Source organism: Ambystoma mexicanum, chromosome 9 (assembly GCF_040938575.1).
Source record: "Ambystoma mexicanum isolate Mex_15411 chromosome 9, UKY_AmexF1_1, whole genome shotgun sequence".
NCBI lineage: Eukaryota > Metazoa > Chordata > Amphibia > Caudata > Ambystomatidae > Ambystoma > Ambystoma mexicanum.
Window position 1 is genome coordinate 532198777 of NC_090931.1, and position 18384 is coordinate 532217160.

At 51.8% G+C, this 18384-nt stretch overlaps 1 protein-coding gene across 2 annotated transcripts in view; it reads left to right on the forward strand.

Moving 5' to 3' along the window:
• TBX4 (T-box transcription factor 4) overlaps window positions 1-18384 on the forward strand; it is a 613533-nt gene that overhangs the window by 90771 nt on the left and 504378 nt on the right. Inside the window, exon 1 of one of the 2 annotated variants that reach the window (XM_069615082.1) lies at window positions 882-1903. The exons of the other annotated variant lie outside the window; for it this stretch is intronic. The gene's annotated coding sequence lies outside the window, so the exon portion shown is untranslated. Of the gene's footprint in view, window positions 1-881; window positions 1904-18384 lie in introns of those variants that run through there. 2 annotated transcript variants of the gene reach the window in all.

Sequence of the window (18384 nt, forward strand, 5' to 3'; positions counted from 1 at the left end):
TCTCCATCTTCCCATTAGCTCCCGCCCCCCCAGCATATTCAGCGCCTAGAAGCGGCCTACCAGCGGTGCGAGCGCCTATACAAAACAATAAATAAAACACCCATGCGTGCGTATAAAGAAAGATGTCTAGCATATTAGCCAAGCAAAATGATAAAATGTGAGTCGTAGGATGAAATTCCCCCAGCATAGACTGGAGCTGAGTAGAATCGTACATGCGAAGCGTCCTTTAGTATGCCCATCAGACATGTTTTAAACGTTTTTTGTGCATACACACACCCACCGATATGCATGTATATATTACAGAGTCAGTGGCAGCACCTGTGAAGTTATAGTGACACTCCTATTACAAATAAAAGCACCCACTGCGGCCACCACCATATTAACTGTGGTGCGGTTTGATGAACACGAACACACACACACACACATATCTACACATATCTATATGTGTGTGTGTGGGGGGGGGTGGCGGAGCGGATTCTCAAAGGTTTGGTCCCAATTCATCGATAACTCGCTCTCCCAGGCTCTCTCACGCCCCCCCCCAACCCCCCACACATACAGGGATGTGTGTGTGGGTACGCACAGTGTCTGTGAGGGGGTCTGTCTTGCTATGCACACAGCTGCACTGGCCAGCATGGGGTGGTGGCACCCGGCCCCTCCCTCTCTGGCATCTGCACGGAGGATGGTGGGGGACGGGGGGGGCAGTGTCTCTGACAGCGGGGGCAGGCTGCCTGCGCCGGTCCTTACAGTGTGCCTGTCCGTCTGTCCCGGGGCTCCTTAGACAGGCTCTGGCTGGAGCGCTGCATTTCTGGGGGTGATTGACAGCGGCAACGTCACCAGCAAAGGGGGGCGAGGGGCGGAGGATGGCGGGGAAAGGCCAAAAACTCTATCTGGATGCAACATTTTTTTCTCAAAGATCAAGGAAAAGTTTCGGTCGAACTGGCGGATCTCCCCTCGCTCTGACTCTGCGCCCCGCGTTGCAGCCCCCAGACGGTGCGCGCGGAGCTTCGGGCGGGAGCTGCCAGTGAGCCCCCGGGACCGAGCGGAAGCCCCGAGGAAAGCCGCCTGGAGCATCGTGGGAGCCCCGCGAGACTCCCCGGGACCCCGAGAGACTCTGGTCGCTGGCTCCGCTGGACCACGGGTCCTCGAGACATCCCCTGGAAAGTAGGGAGATTCCTTGGAAACCTGGATAGCCCGCGTCTGGGCGCTAGACGCCCCCAGGTCACCCGCGAGACCCCCCGGACCGTGTGAGATCTCTTGGACTCTTGCGAGATACACGGAGATCCTTGAAAAATGAGAGAACCGCGCGAGGCGCCTGGAACTCCGTGATAAGCCACTAGGCCCTCGCGAGACACCCCTCAAGCCAGAATTGTGCGTCTGTGGCAAGCAGGCCTCAGGGGGGGACGCCCCGAACTCCATGAGGGACACCCACAACTCAGGGAAAGACTATCCTGACTCAAGGAGCGGCACCCAGAAATCAACCAATGACATCTACACCCAAACCCAAGAAGAGACACCCCGAGAAGCACCCTGAGCCCAAGGAGCCCTCAGCAAGAGACAGACATCTGTAGCAGGAGAGACGCGGGTACTGGGGGCAGAGTGTCCCTCAAACAGCGACACCGAGGCCGGACGGAGAAGCACTGAAGGGGGGGGGCCTCACACCGGAGGAATGACACCCCAAGCCCTCCAGAAGTGAGGCCCTGCACCTGGGGGAGACACGCAACGCACACGGGATCTCGCCCGGCGAGAGATCCCAGAGCCTTCCACAGGAACACATCACGGAGGGGTTGGCCCCCAGCCGGTCGGGAGCCAGACCCCCACCCCAGAGGGACCCCCGCAGGCCTGGGAGATGCTGCATCGGGCGCCTCGGCCACCAGCAGAGCCCTGAAGAGCCGCTGCGGACACTGTAAGTTCCCTCCCCGGCATTGCGAGCAGTGGGGCGGCGTGGATAGGGGCCGTGACCCGCGGCCTCGCTGCATAGGAACCAGGCGGGGGCGGATGGGGGGCGGGGGTGTGCTCCCTTCCCTGCTCACCGCCAGAGGAACCGTTATGTGGGCACGTCCTCCTGCCCCGGCCCCTCTTCCGGGTGCATCCCTTCAGGCGCACGTCAGCTCTCTGCAGACAGGGCTCTCCCTCAGACAGGCGTGCAGGGAATCCCGAGGTCACCACACACACGGTGGGGGGGCAGCCTCCCACTTTATGCTACAAGAGGGAGCTTCCTGCGCTCAAGTGACGGCTTAATAGGGCCCAGTTCACGGAAGCGTTGTATAATGGCAAGCCCCCATTGGGGAAGGCTGTTGAATCAGGCCCCAGGCCGCTACTGCTACCAGTAACCGTCGCATCCCCAGTGCTGGCCACCAGCAATAGCAAAAGAAGACATCGGAATGGCGTTCCGTTATATGCAATAATGTTATTGTGTCCTTTGCATTAATCTGACACTCTGACCTCTATTATAAAGGTCATTTCATATTTAAGGCCGGGTATAAACCCCCAGGGTTTCCTACATATGAGTGGAGATGGTCTGGTTAGCGGGACTTCAGAGGGATTTTTCGCTTTGGCAAATGGACGTACAGCAGTCCTGCGTTATAGGCGGTTCGGCAGCCAGCCCCCCTCTATAGACTGGGATATGAGACTATGGGCGGGCTTTACAAAGCCTTTTTCAATGGGATCGGACCATCATGAAACGCTTCCATGAATCGGGTCTTATGGCGGTTGCAGACTTTCACCCTTCCTTCCCTGGCTACAATATTAATATTAATATTATTCTTTCTATTATTATTATTTGTTTTTTTTAGTACTGCGCCAGCTAACCACCTTAGTAGTCACAAAGTGCGCGAACCTCGTCCGAGTCAACATGTCCTTAGGGCACGAGTCATGGAATATTTGCCCGGTTCAACGTGACTTTGCACTGCTGAAAAGTGACTTTGCACTGCCGACAGAAACCCTGATTCGTGGAACTGTGCAAAGTATAGTTTTGCTGGGCAAAGTCATTTTTAACTGCAAAAATGACTATGCGCTGACTTTGCCCAGACGTTGCACGGCAAAAATGCACTTTGCACAGTTGCATGAATCAGGGTTTGTGTCGGTAGTGCAAAGTCACTTTGCACCGGGCAAGTATTCCATGAATCGGGCCCAGAGAGTCGCATCAGACCCATTGCTCTGTCTGCGGCTTGGTTTCCTCCATTGGGTATAGTATAATAATCTGACCTCTGTTGGCTCCTTCCATGGATGGAAACGAAGCCTGGGCACAGGATTAACATATCCCCCTTCTCTGACTGCAGGGTGATAAAAGTGCAGTCAGCGTATGCACGTGCGCACAGCAGACGCACTTCCATATTAAGGGCCCGATTCATGGAATTTTTTGCACGGTTCAAAGTGACTTTGCACTACCGACACAAACCCTTATTCATGGAACTGGTTTCTGCCATGCAAAGTCAGTGCAACTTCATTTTTGCAGTACAAAATGAACTTAGTACTGACTTTGCACGGCAAAAATACACTTTGCACAGTTGCATGAATCAGGGTTTGTGTCGGTAGTGCAAAGTCACTTTGAACCGTGCCAAAAATTCCATGAATCGGGTAGTCTATAAGCCTCACAGAGATGATTAAAATAAAAAACTCTTATTTTTCTGCGGTTTCCCATCACTGGACTCAGCAATGCTTTGATGGAAAGGTACCTAACCCTAGGGCCGAACCCTCTGCTTTGTAATTGACTATTTTGTAAGTCATTTCTGATTGAAGTGGCACAGGCTTCTTAAATAAGTCGAAGTACCAAACGACAATGCAGACTGGGGCGAGCAGTAATCCTACTGCCAGTATCTTGGACTAGGGTTGGGTGTTGCCTGTGAGCGGGGGTGCCCTGCACAGCACATCTGGCACGCAGCCCCAGCCCAGCGCTTAAAGCGCAGTGCTGTGTGCCACGCCTCCCCAGCTCACCGCCTTCTTTCATCTGGGCCCTGGCGTAAGTGGCTTTAGTTATTCTCAAAGCCTTGAAGTTCTAGGGCTCCCCCCCCCGCCCCCATCCGTAGCAGCAATGCGTAAAGTGCTTAGGGCGCGGGCAGGCACCCCCACATAACAGTGGTCCAGACCTCAAGGTCGTGGGGTCCAACGCGGGTCTAGGGGCGCGCCTCGAGTTATCCTTGAGACAGGCCCGCATTTCAGATCAGCAAAGCTGGACTATTGGACGAGTGGCAACTTTGCCCCTGTGACCTGGCATTCATGGCCGTTTGCCTGTTTAAGGGTACGGGGGAGGGCAGCGAGACCTACTAATATAAACCCTGATTCTATTGTGGGATTGGCAGATTCCATCGCAGGTTTTTCCATTAAGGGAGATATCATATTTTTTTCAAGGAATTTTTACTGAAAATGCACTTTGGGGGGCGGATAATAAAAAAGGTAGAGGAGGAGGGGAGGGGCTCCAGGGGTCTCCCCCACCTACATTTGTGGTAAAATGTTCTACAAAAATAAACATTCGATGAATTCTCCCTCGGTGAAAAAATCTCGAGGAAATAACATAGAACCTTCAACTGCAGCCTGACCAGAAGCAGAAAAAAGAAAGTGAACAATAATGAGAATGGGAGGTCCAACCATTGCCGGCCTTGCTGCCAGGCCGCCCCCGCATCCTTCCACTGCTTGGGCTCTGGCCATTGCTTGTAGGTCAACGTCACTGAACCCTCCCTCGACCTGCCGCAGCCCCCGAATTAATCATTTAAAATTAAGCAAAATCCAGGAGGGGACCAGATGCGGAAGCAATGGTGGCGCACGCATTCCGGACACGGACCGAATCACTTCCGGAGCAAGGAAGGCACTGCTCTCTGCCCATGTGTCCACACCACCGACCCACAGGGAGGAGCGCGGCCACAACCCACTGATCTCCACAGCCAGGCACCCATCACCTCACACGACTACATTTACAGTACCACGGTTTAAGTTGGCGTTTTGGGCGTTGTGTGTCTGCACCGGGACTTTATTTCATGTTTGAGATTCTCACGCCTGCACTTGGAGGAAACTGAATTGGTTGAAGCTATTTCAAAGCCTTGCAATAATCGCTGAGTAAAATCTAGATGACGATCGAGATTGCTCTCTGCGCTTCATAGATTCGTTTCCAGAATTCGTATACCCCCAGCCCCCCAGGCCCCCCTATCTCTCTCATGTTTTCTCCTCTCTATTTCTCACTTTATCTCTTTCCCTCTCTGTGCTTCTCACTCGCCCTCCCCTTCTTACTCTATTTCGAACTCTCTCTTCTTTCTTTGTCATTCTCTCTCCCTCTCTTTATTTCTCTCGCTCTCCCTCTAAGTTTTCTCCCCCTCTTTCTTTTTCTTTCTCACTATCTCCCATGTCTATTTGTCACTTTTTCTCCCTTGTCTCTGTCGCCCATTCTCCAACTCTCTCCTTTTTTATCTCTCCCCTCTCACTCCCTCCGCCTGCTTCTCACTTCTCCTTCTCTCTCTTTCATTCTGTCCCCTTCTTTTTCTCTGGCTTTCTCCCAGGAGATTGGCCAGTTAGTGGCCCGCCTGGACCTCCACTTTATTGTTGACAAGCACACGAGGCCATAACTTCCGTTTTAGACGCGTATTCCGGGAAACAATATCTAAACTAACGCAGGGCCGCCGCAATCACGTGACGCTTGCAAAAGCCCAAACGCTGCGACGGTTTCCTTTGAGAATAATAACAAATAATCATCATACAAATACAATTGTTATTTTTGAGTAGCGCTTGTACTGGAAGTAGAATGATTGTTGACTTATTGCAGAAAGCAGTCCTCGTGTGATTTTTGTCGCGTTGTTTTCAAAAGAGATGGAAAGGGCGCCCTTTCTGGACCCGCCCGTTTCTAGCGCATGAGGCGCTCCTCGGCGCAGTTTGCCGGTTCCTGTTCCTTGCATGTCGCCTTTCCCAGGTGACTTGCACGGGGCGATTTCTCGTGGTTTTTTCCGCTTGAGGAGCGCCTGCCAGATCTCTGGCCAGGTTCCGTGGCGGCGTGGTTTGCAGCAGCGCCCGGGTGCTGTCGGCGAAGCGGCGCTCGGTGTTTTCACTTTCTCCCTGCAAATCCCCCTCGTCGACTGCTTGCAGCCTTTCGCTCCCAATGAGATAGAATGGGGACCTTTGGGCGCTAAAAGCCAAAAGCAAGACGTGGTAAGGTGTAATAATAAAATAATTAGGAGGAAAGCACAAAGACACATGTCAATAAAATCATGAATGAAAGTAATACAATAAAGGCCGCAGAAGGGATGCAAACAATATCACTATTAAGGTGCCTTCAGCAACATTAGCAAGGATGCCAGTCTCTCCAGCATTGCCAGCAATGCACAGCGCCTGGTGCTGCCGGCTCCTGCTTCGGAGCGCATGAGGCCCGTCGCGGCCACGGCCAATGATTCTGGGGGGTTTTGCACCGAGCTGGCGTCTCGGGGGGGTCTTTCCAATGCCGTCCTTGGGTGCAGTGTGGAACGGGGCTCGGGATCGGGCAGGCCCAGTGTAATCAGCGCCCCCGTATTTCCCAAAGTCGCGAGTTTATTTCCCCATGGATCTCGCGGGGCCTGATTCACACAGTGTTGCCAGTGGGTTGTGAATCAGGCCCTCTGATTCCACAGCATGTGTCTGATGAGAGGGGCCACGTGGTTGTCTTTAAACACAATCAGTGCTCTAGGTGTTTTCGATACAGAACATAGGCCTGGAAACTGGATTTATGTGTGCGCCAATGAGCTCAATGCACTTTCACGTTCTTTGGTCGTGCTCGTGCTCTAAAATGTGCATTGTCCCTTCCTCCAATTGCCCCGATGCTCACCGGGTCCGGTCTGTATACAAACAAGCTCCTGGTCCGATAAAGGACAGGTACATATGCAAAGGAGACTGCCGTCTTTCACGCGCGCATTACTGGAAAAGTCTCGCTGGCGAATCACGCACACGCGCACGTATTGCGCGCGCGGGTACGATGCACCCACGCGCGTGTAGATGGATCGAGAGGTGGGTGGGCAGCCAGGCAGATAGAAAGACGTATAGAAAGCAGACGTAGGCGTTGGAAGATATATAGATGACTATAGACGGTTTTCTTTGTGTTTCGGTTCCACGGAACCATTCACAAATATCAAAACAAGAAAACGCCAATACAATTAAATTATACAAACACAAATGAAAATATGTCCCCATAACTCATAAAACATGAATAGACTGTTAGGTTGACAGATACACAGCGAGAGCGTGTGGGCGTGCGTGTGCCTGCGTGCGTGATGTATGCACCTCGTAGAAGATTGACGTGTAGCAAGCAAGGCAGATAGATCGATGCATGGATGGATCGATAGGCGCACAGAGGGGCGTATAGAAAAGCAGATATATACTTTGAAAGATGTATAGATGAATATAGACTGTCAGTCAGACAGATTGACGGACAACTTCATGGTGAATGTGTGTGTGTGATGTATACACGTCCGATTGAGCTCTAGAGTGTGAGTGCGGTGTGTGTGTATGGTGTATACACCTCTTAAAAGAATTATAGATAGATATATTAATACATAGCTGGCTGTATTGATGGCTAGACAGATAAGTAGCCAGACAGGCAGATATGCGCGTACAGCCCGGCACTAGTGAATGGCGCATGCAATATTCGGGAAGTATAAATGACCTTTGCAATGGTGCAAATCAAATGGCATGAGTGTTCCCTGCTTCGAAATCTTAATAACAGAAGCGCGTGTGTGGATGTGCGTGATCCACTCAGAGTGAGATAAGAACGGGCAGTGCTGTGAATAGTTTATTTGTAGTAAACGCTTAGAAGTTACCATACCCATTTCGATTTCAAAGACTCCCATAATGAGATGGTGTTCGTCAGCAACTCGTGCCCAGCCATGTGCACCCGGAAGTGCACATTCCTCTTGCTGAGGCTTCCGGGCTCCTCATATAATAGTGGGAACATCTTCCTTGTTGAAAGATTCCGAGACAGCGAACACAGTGCACCCACAAGTCTTCTAATCAGTACTATTCCAAAATCGCCAATGCAACGTGTTCAAACCCAGTGGGGCTGCCAGGGCCACTTTGAGGCGGGAACCCGTGGAGAGCAAAAGAGAAACAGTGCGGCTCCTGCAGGGAGCGTGCATGCACGTGCAGCGACTGGGCGTGGCCTGCAGCAGGAGCTGGAATCGTGACTTTCCGTATAGTTGCGGCTTAACAAATACAAGTGCAAATACGGCATCAGGCCCACCACCGTGCAGGGCTCAGAACCAGCTGATCACTGGTCAGTAAAGAGCCCCAAATCAAGTGGCTTTGTGATGCAACTGCGCCGTGCCCAGATGATGCCAGTATGTGGTCTGCAGCTCTGCACGCGCCTATGTATCCGGCGAGGCTGGCACGAGCCTCTTAAGGGCAGTGAAGCCAAGAGAGACGGCCGGCTTGGCTCTGGCACGTCTCCAAACCTAAAGTGTTCAGCTCACGCCTGCCATTCCGACCTCACTGGGCTGCTATTCCGTGCGTTGCTCCAAACAGGATTACAATGTGTGACTTGCAGGAATGGCTGCAAATGCCAGGCCCTGGGATACTACTGAACGAGTCACTATTCTCACCCAGGCAGGCCCCGCTATAAGGGGTGAGGCATTCCTACTTAGTGGGAGTGAATATATCCAATAAACCAAATGAAGGTCTCACAGCACAATTCAATTATGTACCCTCTCTAGTCCACGTGACGCTCTGAAACACAACCCTGAAACTAATATAGGTCGATAGCAAAGGATCAAACTGATGTCACACACAAAGACATTTGTCCATTTTATTTACTAATAAATCAAATTACGGGTGTAGCCACCTGTTATTTCACATAGAAATCATTTGTTAAAAACGTCTACATTTAACAGTGTACAACTTCTGATTGTGTGATAATGAATGCTCCAGTTAGTACAAACGTGATAATACACTGTGTCCGCGATTGGCGCATGGAAAAGCAAGTCCCTATGAACTGAATATTCATAGTGTTGGTTTAATGCGCCCAGTTCTCAGACTATGATTGTCTTTGCCCAAAATATGTTGTGTGTACAGATGAATGCATATGTTTTAAAAAATATATTTCTATGTGAAATAACAGGTGGCTACGCCCGTGATTTGATGTATTATTAAATAAAATTGACAAATATTTTTGTATGTAACATCAGTTTGATCCTTTGATATCGACCTATATTAGTTTCAATGAGTATTGGGGTCTTGAGAAATCAACTTAGGGTGCCCGGCGCTTATGAGAGTGTGGCGTGCTGGTGAAGTTACGGAGAAAACCCCTTGCTCCCTGATAATTCTACCAAAGAAAAGGGAAAAGGCCTCCTTCTTCACTTTTTTTGTAGCGCCACAATAATTCATTCACACACTGATTGATTATAGTTTTGCTCTGTGCATCCTAATATTAATTAGGTAAGTTGTCACTTTCCTTAGTAATGTGTTCTAATTGTCCCAAGTGAGGCACGTGTTTCGGCAAATTCTATGCCTTTTCCAATCAGGGCCAGTCATGCTTTCAATGTGAGTGGCTGGAGTGATGCTATTCGCATATAGTTTGCCGGTTACATCCCACCTGTGGGTTCATCTGACAGACTCCTCACGTCCGCCGAATAGCATCACTCGAGCCACTCACATTGAAAGCATGACTGGCCCTGATTGAAAAAGGCATAGAATTTGCCGAAACACGTGCCTCACTTGGGGCAATTAGAACACATTACTAAGGAATGTGACAATTTACCTAATTAATATTAGGATGCACAGAGCAAAACTATAATCAATCAGTGTGTGAATGAATTATTGTGGCGCTACAAAAAAAGTAAAGAAGGAGGCCTTTTTCCTTTTCTTTGCTATATTAGTTTCAAGGTTGTGTTTCAGAGCGTCATGAGGACTAGATGGGGTAGATATTTTAATTGCGTTTTGAGACCTTCATTTGTTTTATTGTATACTAATGTACAAACCATCACCCTAGAAATGGCATGTTATATTGAGGAATGACATATTTGAAACTAACATTGAATGTGTGGCAAAATAACACAATTTATCAGATAGAAACTGACAGGATTATGTGCGTTCTGTTCACAACCCGTACTACCGGGGGAAAAAAATCAAATATTCTTTTACAATTTCACTTAATTTTAATGCGACAAACACAGAAAATATAGCATTCTGATTGTGTACAAAGCACGTGATTGTTATGTGCGAATGGAACGCACACCCCAGATCAAAGCTGCAAAGCTGTCATGTGGAACGTTGATGAGAGCTAGAAAGAGGACTAACGGGAGAAAGGACAACACAAGCACAGGCAGGGTCGGACTGGGGCATAACATTGTCTTGGGCACCAATGAAAAAGTGTCCCACGCTTGCAAATGGCACTTCCTTCCTTTTGTGACAGACTCTTCGAGTAGTAGCCAAGGGGGAGGTTTTTGATGAAATGTGATGCAAGTTGGGCATTTGAAAGAAAATGTATTGAGTAACACTGGTCAAAACTACTAGCTTCTAGTGAAGTAACTTATCAAGCTTGTCCACATGGGCCAATAAAGTGGCCCACTTTGCCATTTCACGTTTTTGGTTCTGGCATTGCCCTCTAGGCCATTCCGAGGCTGAACACAGGGACCCCCGAAACGCGCGTCCCACATCATCCAATCTTTGTGACTTTTCACTACTACAACATGACTAGCAGAGAACCCGAGGGCAAATATTTTTGAAAAATGCAAAGCCACCTATTTGAGTCCCAAAACTATCAGTTGCAGAGTGCACCAACTAATGAAAACTTGCCTGTGTTGGCCCATCGCACCAGGCCCTTGAGGCCTAACCCTCAACCTGTGCCCTGAACCTCAGCACCTCCTACACTGTGAGGCCTAAGCTTCCACCTCTGCCCTGCACCTCAGTCCCTCCTACACTATGAGGCCTAAGCTTCCACCTCTGCCCTGCACCTCAGTCCCTCCTACACTATGAGGCCTAAGCTTCCACCTGTGTCCTAGACCTCAGTCCCTCCTACACTGTGAGGTCTAAGCTTCCACCTCTGCCCTGCACCTCAGTCCCTCCTACACTATGAGGCCTAAGCTTCCACCTGTGTCCTAGACCTCAGTCCCTCCTACACTGTGAGGTCTAAGCTTCCACCTGTGTCCTAGACCTCAGTCCCTCCTACACTGTGAGGTCTAAGCTTCGACCTCTGCCCTGCACCTCAGTCCCTCCTACACTGTGAGGCCTAAGCTTCCACCTGTGTCCTGGACCTCAGTCCCTCCTACACTGTGAGGCCTAAGCTTCGACCTCTGCCCTGCACATCAGTCCCTCCTACACTGTGAGGCCTAAGCTTCGACCTCTGCCCTGCACCTCAGTCCCTCCTACACTGTGAGGCCTAAGCTTCCACCTGTGTCCTGGACCTCAGTCCCTCCTACACTGTGAGGCCTAAGCTTCGACCTCTGCCCTGCACATCAGTCCCTCCTACACTGTGAGGCCTAAGCTTCGACCTCTGCCCTGCACATCAGTCCCTCCTACACTGTGAGGCCTAAGCTTCGACCTCTGCCCTGCACCTCAGTCCCTCCTACACTGTGAGGTCTAAGCTTCCACCTGTGTCCTGGACCTCAGTCCCTCCTACACTGTGAGGCCTAAGCATCACCCTGTGTCCTGCACCTCGGTCCCTCCTACACTGTGAGGTCTAAGCTTCCACCTGTGCCCTGCACCGCAGTCCCTCCTAACTGTGAGGTCTAAGCATCACCTGCACCATGCACCTCCTACAATATGAGGCCTAACACTCGACCTGTGCCCTGAGCCTCGGTCCCTACTACGCTGGGAGGTCTAAGCATTGACCTGTGTCCTGCACCTCCGCCCCCCTCCCTTCTACACAGCGAGGTCTAAGCTTCAACCTGTGTCCTGCCCATCGGTCTCTCCTACACTGTGAGGTCTAAGCATCACCCTGTGGCCTGCACATCGGTCTCTCCTACACTGTGAGGTGTAAGCTTCGCCCTGTGGCCTGCACATCGGTCTCTCCTACACTGAGAGGTCTAAGCATCGTCCTGTGGCCTGCACATCGGTCTCTCCTACACTGTGAGGTCTAAGCATCGCCCTGTGGCCTGCACATCGGTCTCTCCTACACTGTGATGTGTAAGCATCGCCCTGTGGCCTGCACATCGGTCTCTCCTACATTGTGAGGTCTAAGCATCACCCTGTGGCCAGCACATCAGTCTCTCCTACACTGTGAGGTCTAAGCATCACCCTGTAGCCTGCACCTCGGTCCCTCTTACACTGTGAGGTGTAAGCTTCGCCCTGTGGCCTGCACCTCGGTCCCTCCTACACTGTGAGGTGTAAGCTAAGCTGCCCTGTGTGTCCTGCACCTCCGCCCCTCCCCTGTCCCTCCTACACAGCGAAGTCTAAGCTTCGACCTGTGTCCTGCACATCAGTCTCTCCTACACTGTGAGGTGTAAGCATCACCCTGTGGCCTGCACATCGGTCTCTCCTACACTGTGAGGTGTAAGCTTCGCCCTGTGGCCTGCACATCGGTCCCTCCTACACTGTGAGGTCTAAGCATCGCCCTGTGGCCTGCACATCGGTCTCTCCTACACTGTGAGGTCTAAGCATCGCCCTGTGGCCTGCACGTCAGTCTCTCCTACACTGTGAGGTGTAAGCATCGCCCTGTGGCCTGCACATGGGTCTCTCCTACACTGTGAGGTCTAAGCATCACCCTGTGGCCTGCACATCAGTCTCTCCTACACTGTGAGGTCTAAGCATCACCCTGTAGCCTGCACCTCGGTCCCTCTTACACTGTGAGTTCTAAGCATCACCCTGTGGTCTGCACATCAGTCCCTCCTACACTGTGAGGTCTAAGCTAAGCTGCCCCGTGTGTCCTGCACCTCCGCTCCTACCCCGTCCCTCCTACACAGCGAGGTCTAAGCTTCGACCTGTGTCCTGCACATCGGTCTCTCATACACTGTGAGGTGTAAGCATCACCCTGTGGCCTGCACATCGGTCTCTCCTACACTGTGAGGTGTAAGCTTCGCCCTGTGGCCTGCACATCGGTCCCTCCTACACTGTGAGGTGTAAGCTATGCTGCCCCTTGTGTCCTGCACCTCCGCCCCTCCCCCGTCCCTCCTACACTGTGAGGTCTAAGCATCGCCCTGCACCATGTACCCCCTACAATATGAGGCCTAACACTTAACCAGTGACCTGAGCCTCAGCCCCTCCTACGCTGGGAGGTCTAAGCATCAACGTGTGTCCTGCACCTCCGCCCCCCCCGTCCCTCCTACACAGCAAGGTCTAACCTTCGACCTGTGTGCTGCACATCGGTCCTTCCTACACTGTGAGGTGTAAGCATCAACCTGTGGCCTGCACATCGGTTTCTCCTACACTGTGAGGTGTAAGCATCGCCCTGTGGCCTGCACATCGGTTTCTCCTACACTGTGAGGTCTAAGCATCACCCTGTGGCCTGCACCTCGGTCCTTCTTACAACTTGAGGTGTAAGCTAAGCTGCCCCAGGTGTCCTGCGCCTCCGTCCCTCCTACACTGCGAGGTCTAAGCTTCGACCTGTGTCCTGCACATCGGTCCCTCCTACACTGTGAGGTCTAAGCATCACCCTGTGGCCTGCACATCGGTTTCTCCTACACTGTTAGGTGTAAGCATCGCCCTGTGGCCTGCACATCGGTGTCTCCTACACTGTGAGGTCTAAGCATCACCCTCTCTCCTACACTGTGAGGTCTAAGCATCACCCTGGCCTGCACCTCGGTACCTCCTACACCTTGAGGTGTAAGCTATGCTGCTCCGTGTGTCCTTCACCTCCGCCCCTCCCCCCGTCCCTCCTACACTGCGAGGTCTAAGATTCGACCTGTGTCCTGCACATCGGTCTCTCATACACTGTGAGGTGTAAGCATCACCCTGTGGCCTGCACATCGGTCTCTCCTACACTGTGAGGTGTAAGCTTCGCCCTGTGGCCTGCACATCGGTCCCTCCTACACTGTGAGGTGTAAGCTATGCTGCCCAGTGTGTCCTGCACCTCCGCCCCTCCCCCCGTCCCTCCTACACTGCGAGGTCTAAACTTCGACCCTGCCGATGAAGGCGGCTGCTTCGCGAGCCCCCGCGCCTGGGCCCCGTGCGATCCCGTGCACAGCCTCGGCTCTCCCGCTGTAAAATGCGGGCTGATGGGCGGCAGCCCCGCCGAGCTGACAGCCCTTATCTTTATTGGCGCTTCTCTGTCTCTGGCCAAGTTTAAGAGGGGGCCGCTTTTATCTGCGCGAGCTTGCACTCGGCCTGTTTACGCAGGGAGCCTTTCCCGGGGCGCGCATTATTAGCCGGGTGGGAGGGGCCGACTGGGAAAGACGTCCTGGAAGTGTGTGTGCTATCACTGATCACAGGCGTGGGTGGTGTGTGCTCACGGAAGGTGTCCAAAGGCCTCCGCCGAAGCGGCCGATGCTAATAGCAACGGGGCATTGCGCAGGCGCCGGCCGTGCCATCGCGCATTCAAGGAAGGGGTGAGAATTGAATTGCAACGCGTCTTATCACAAAACGAATATACTCATGAAAACATATTGCACGCGACTTATGTTTAAATGATATCTTAACGGCTAAGATGGGCTGTGCTTACAAAAAAGGAAAGCGAATATCACACGAGGCACAAGAGGACATTCAACAGCTGCGCTTGTGGCGCAGTAAAGGACTAACGCATCACCTGGTCTATGTGTGAGCTCGGGGTCACGGGTAGGTCCCCGCGGATCAATACATGATCCGCGCCAAGAGGCCCCACTGGGGGCGAATGGGCGCGCTCTAAACACACGTGTTATGTTATCATGTTTATTGACATCGGCGTGGCGGGAGAACGGATGTAAAGCACACTCACCTCCAATGTATATTACGGTAATATTCTACGTGCTGGACACGCCTTTTCAAAATGGTAATAGCTACCGTAATGAAATATCTGGACTCATGATTAAAGAGCCTGCATTGGAGGAATAGTCCCATAATGCCCCAAGTGTAAACACAAACAACAACAACAAAAAAACAATGCCAGAACAAGCTCCCCCAATTGTGCACCGCCATAATGGGATCCGTATTCATCATTGCGCAGTCCTCTGCGTGTAATGCGCCTCTCGCTCCAGAGTGGGGCGCTCTAAGGTGTCCGACAGCGAATCCATAGGGCCAGGCGCCCAACGCCTTTGCCACTGAGAACGGCGTAGTCTTTTGCGAGCAGCTCTGCAAACGCGGCCGATGCGTAGAACACCAGAGCACATCGTATGCCGAATACCCTGATGTTCCGCCTACCTACCCGAATCCGGCCGTCTGCCCTATAGGACCCTTACGTGCACACGTGGCTGACATTTCCCGGGGCCAGCCCATAAAGCATAGATCAAAAGCATACAAAAAAATCCGTGATCTGCGCATGGGAAGCACTCGCGGAATAAAAGGAGCGCACCTGCAATTACAACTAGGCGCACGCATTTGCACGGACCTTGCCTAACCTGTAATGCTAGTGAATGGAGTACTGATGACTTGAGCGTGAAGATTTTGGGCGGATGGCCTGCGTTACACACGTGCTAAGGTGGACGTATTAGGAGCTCTGAAATAGACTATGGGCCGGAGTCATGGAATATTTGTCCGTTTCAAAGTGAATTTGCACTTCTGAAAAGTGAGTTTGTACTGCGGACACAAACCCTGATTCACGGAAACGTGCAAAGTGTGTGCAAAGCTGGGCAAAGTCATTTTGTACTGCAAAAATGACTATGTGCTGACTTTGCCTGGACTTTGCACTGCAAAAATACAGTTGCAGGCTTCCATGAATCTGGGTTTGTGCCGGCAGTTGAAAGTCACTTTTCAGCAGTGCAAATACCCTTTTAGCCAGGCAAACATTCCATGAATCGGACCCTTGTTCTTTGCACCAAAACAAACAAATTGCCCAGAGTGAGCAGTGCTAGTAGCGTCAAGCAGTCCGCAGAGGGAGTCTGTGGGTGAAGCGCTAGTAGGGTCAAACTGTCCGCCGAGGGATTCTGTGGGCCAAGCTGTCCGCAGAAGGAGTGCATGGGCGAACCGCTAGCAGGGTGAAGTTGTCAGCGGAGAGATTCTGTGGGGGAAGCGCTAGTAGGGTCAAGCTGTCCGCAGAGGGAGTCTGTGGGCGAAGCGCCCCCTTCGAGGTGTGCGCGTCATCGGCTGGTCACGGGTTTGAATGCCGGCAGGTCCCGCTGTCCGGGGGTCAGTTCAGGAGTCACGCCATGGCTTCCGCCAGCAACACCTGCCGGTGTCAGCGCCCAGTCCGAGCAGACATTGCACATTCAAATAATACTACAATGAGAAACCAGGGCCGATGGGGGTGTGACAAACGCGTCGCTAAATGGCCGATAAATGACCGCCTGGGAGCAGGGGGTGCATGCGTAAGGGGTGCAGCCGGCGCACCGCCGCCGTTGCTTTTGCCCTGGCCCTGCAGGCCGCGGAGCGCGAGAACGTGCTTTACCTGGAGGCTCGCCCTGCCGTAGCAGGCGGTCTGTTCGAGTGCCGCGTGTTGCCATCAAGGAGTCAGTCTCTGTGGCTCAGGGAATAACATTCTTCTGAAGTCTGGAGAATGAAAGCAGTCCGCCCACCTCCCCCTGCACCCCGAGATGAAAGCATTTCCCTCGGCGCGCGCTGCGTGTGCCCATTCCCCTTCCCAGGACGGCGCGAGGCCAGTTTGTGCTTTAGGGGACCCTAGCATTTAAAGAATAAGGCTGGTGTCCCCGGGAGCTGTCCATCCCGTGCCCGGCATTCTTCCTGCACAGGGCCGGGTGCCTGAGCTGCAGCCTGGAATAGGGCGTGGGGGTGTCTGGGCGGCTTTCAGCAATTTCTAAGACGTGGCACGGGATTGCAAAAATGCGTATGGTGCAGGCTGTGCCCAGAGAGAAGAAAAGGCAAGAGCCTACACTCCTCGTGCACGCGTTATAAACGGAAGCTCGCCCTACACACTAATTCAGGATACACCTGGCGTCACACGGCTGGCAGTAACTGAACATAGGTCTTGCGTGTTTACATCTGTAACGGATACCCCCCCTCCCCCCCACACACACACACACACTACAGGTGTGTACGGCAGCGTTGCTCTTTCATGTTTTATTATCGGCCGTGTGCCAGAGTCACGCATTGGTTTTGGTGTGTAATGCAGTCCATGCGACGGTTAAGCAGCGCCTATGGTTTCGAAATACTCATTTTCGATGTAACATTCATGAACACGCTGGACTGGCACACACATACATTTTCAAAACACCCACAGGCAGTTAAACATGTTACATTCACAGGTTCGATCCCCGGGTCGTGCTTAGAAACCTCTGGGTATTAAGGGTATTCTAAATAACCCATTACAATTACAAATAAAAAAAAATCGTATTCGTGGGAATAAGAAGAACGTTATTCCCATGTAAACGTGCACCGGGTGCACGTGCAGTGCTACGCAAAATGGAGCTTTCCAAACAATGCTGTAGGAGGTCTTCTATGCACCGGACAGGCGCCGCGCGCACACGGGCCACCTTATAGCACCGTTACCTGCGATTGCATGCAGAGATACTCAATCCCGCCCTCCCATGCTGAAAACAGTCCCCTAACTCACAGACCCCCGCTCCCCCGAGCACCGAACAGAGCCCTGTTTCAGCCCAGTCAGGGCACTGTGTGTGCTCAGGAATTAGGAGGCGGGGCGCACACCAATGGAGTGTTTAAAAGACACATTAAATGGGAATTTCCAGATACTGGAGACTTTCTCACCACAGCACTCTGGCAAAACAAATTAAAGGCCCCATGCTGCAGATCTGCCACAGGGGCGTGTGGCAGGAGGTGGGCGCGGCACCGCACACGCAGGCTTCTTTATGTCAAAATATAGAATACACTTCTACATATGTTCTCATGTTGACTCTCCAAACATACACTTTTCATCCGCTGCCCCACCTCTCTCTCTCTCTCTCTCTCTATATATATATAAAAGCCGCCCTGTAGTTCAGGTGAGTCGACTCCCATAGGAACCCCTTAAAATTCTATTGTTAACTTTTGTTTTTCGAGTAACAGATTTGACAGAAATTTCGAAAGTGATTAGGAACTTGTGGGCACCCCACAAACTGCAAAGTTTGGTTAATACACATTAAAAAAATAAGGTTTTTAAGAAGTTTTTTTTTCCTGCATAGTTGCTGCCTTCTTCCCATTCATTTACCCATCGAAGAAGGTCAATTTTTGCCAAAGCGCACACAGCATTGGAAAAAAATAATATAACTGATCCCGAATATCCATCGACATCAGGGGTGACGAGGGAATATTTGAATGCTACCAGTTTTAGGTCAACACAAAGAACTCCCCGAGATCAAGGTTGATGGAAGCGTTCGAGCATGGATGAAGATTTTTTTCTAAACACCCCTCCCATCTTTTCGGAAGCGCCAGAGACGGAGACTGATTTTGATTCATCCCTATTCTCTTATGAGTCTACCCCCTGCGCCA